This window comes from Fragaria vesca, linkage group LG5, assembly GCF_000184155.1.
Source record: "Fragaria vesca subsp. vesca linkage group LG5, FraVesHawaii_1.0, whole genome shotgun sequence".
Taxonomy (NCBI): Eukaryota; Viridiplantae; Streptophyta; class Magnoliopsida; order Rosales; family Rosaceae; genus Fragaria; species Fragaria vesca.
In genome coordinates this window covers 22,797,429-22,800,027 of record NC_020495.1, presented here as the reverse complement: position 1 = coordinate 22,800,027, position 2,599 = coordinate 22,797,429, and positions in this window count along the sequence as shown.

The following is a 2,599-nucleotide window of genomic DNA, read 5'->3' as shown; positions in this document are numbered from 1 at the left end:
TCTCTCTCTCTCTCTCTCTCTCTCTCTCTCTCTCTCTCTCTCTCTCTCTCTCTCTCTCCCTCTCCCTCTCTCTCACACACACCTTAGTGCGGGGGTCAGCTATCTAGTACTATGCTATGTACTGTTCATATCTCTATCAAGCAATACAAGATGTAGATTTCATCTCTTCTCTGCGTTTTACTTTTCTACCTTGCATCTTTCAATTCAATAAATCCTTGATTCCTATCATGGTATCAGAGCCATAGTCATGATCTGGGGCTATGTGCTTCTGAATATAGCTTTGCTTCCGCGTTTTTAGTTTAGTTTTATCTCAATTTTCAATTTCCCCAATTTCAAACCCTAGCCCGATTCCTTTGCATCTCCTGCCTTGTTGTCCCGCTCTGAGTTCGTCATCGTCCGCTTCTCTCTCGGTTTCGTTCTCAGCTTTGCAAACTCTGGGCACTGACTCCTCTCATGCTCCGGTCAAATCAAATCGCGCTAGCTTCAAGTTTCGGTCTTCAATTTTTGGTTTGGGGCTTTTGCGATTCCATTCGCAGTCTTCCGTCGTTTATATGGCTATGACATCAGAGGGGCAGATATTAGTGGTCTTCTCTGGTCTTCACTCATCCTCCAAAACACAATCGTTTTGTCCAATTTCAGCGCATCCAGCACTTTGCTTCAATTTCAGAGCAGATGGTAATTTCTTTTTGATATAGGTATATCTATCACTTGGAACATGAAATCTCTCTCTGAAATTCAATTGTTTTGCTCTGCATCAGTTTTCCAATTTTCTTTTTATCAAAGTTCAAGTTGAAGTCAAAAATTGACGAAGAAGTTTATTTTTCTTTTGTTTTTGGACTAGTGAATTGGGTTGAGGAGTTGGAATTCAGAATTGATTTGTATGGCTTTGTGTGCTGGTTGTGTTTACTTTTGAGAGATGGTTTCCTATGATCTAGTTGAAGCCTAGCTACTGGTAGTATGGATTTTGTAATGTTGTTTATGGTAGTATTGCTGCATATGATGGTGATAACAGTAGAAGTTGTCCATTAATTGATATGGTTATGGAATTGAAGAATGGGATACGCTAAGAAGAATTGAGAGTTGATGTTATTATACAGTATATTTGTGAACTTGTACAACTCTGCATCTATCTCTGTATAGTGCAATATATGCAGCAAAGTTGGTACTATTTTTCAGATTGGCATCTCTTTCACTTGAGTCGTGGATTTTCTCTCTAGTCTGGGTTGTTATGATCAATTCATCAGTTTTCTAGTTTTATTTTTCTTATCAAAGTTTGTTTGCCATCAACCAAGAGAAAAAGGTGACGAAGCAGTTTTATAATTTGTTTTTTGGACTGGTGATTTGGCTTGGTGGGTTAGATTATGGTCTGAATGTGTGGCTTGTGTGCGAGTTGTGTTTATTTTTAGGAGATGGTACCATGGTTGCTGCAAATCTGTTGTGTATAATGTTCTATGGTCATATTGCTGCTTCAAAATAGAGAGGAGTTAAGATGTATTGAGATGTTAGAGTACATATGCAGTTTGAAGATTAAGTCAGATTCTTAAATTGCTATTGTGTTGCCAATATATCGATATAGGGCTACTGGTATTTTCTGGTGGAATACAAATTATATTGTGGCAAAGATTATCAATTGGTTTGTGCAAGTGTTTAGTGCATATAAATGAAGTTTCAAGAGATTCTTCTCATCTTAAGGTAGCATACGCAGCTATTCAGTTTTTCAATTTATGATTGAAGAAATATGCAGTTTTTCATATTGGAATTTTCAGTTTTACATCATTTGCTGCTATGTTGACTGGGATTATTCATGATACTGCTCTTCTGTCTTTGCTATCACCATTGTGAACTATGAAATCTTCCAGCATACTCTCTTCTCTATCAGTAGAATGTCAAGTATCAAGTAGTTGTGATTTTGATTTGGGTTTGTAGTTTTGTAATGGATTCTATATCTGTATTTCTTGGTTGTTTGCTTGTGCCAATCATTATGCTTAGCCAACCATATGGTTGAGGGGGGGTGTTAACCATGTAAAGGGTACTAAGGTCATTCACTAGCAATACCTACCCTATGAATATTATGTTATGTACTGTTCATATCTCTATCATATGGTTTAGGGGGTGTTAACCATGTAAAAGGTACTAAGGTCATTCACTAGCAATACCTACCCTATAAATATTATGCTATGTACTATTTATATCTCTATCAAGCAATACAAGATGTAGCATTCATATCTCCTTTGCATTTTACTTTTCTTGCCTTGCATCTTTCAATTCAATAAATCCTTATTCCTATCCTTTCTTGTCTTGTGTAAAAGTAACCATGGATGCCCTTTTTTCTTTTTAGGTCCATACTATTCAGATCAAATACTTATATATTTTAGGACACGTTTACTAATTAACTTGAAATGAAAATTATCATGAATCGGTATCAACAACAATCGGTATGAAAATATTTCAATCGGTATCAATATTTCTATTGTTTACTTACCATAAAAAATCAAAACATGAATGAAATTAATTACGATTGATGTTGTTTACTTACTATATGGAATCAGAATTAAAACTAGTTTAATTACTAAAATACCCCTACAAGAAATGAATTTAA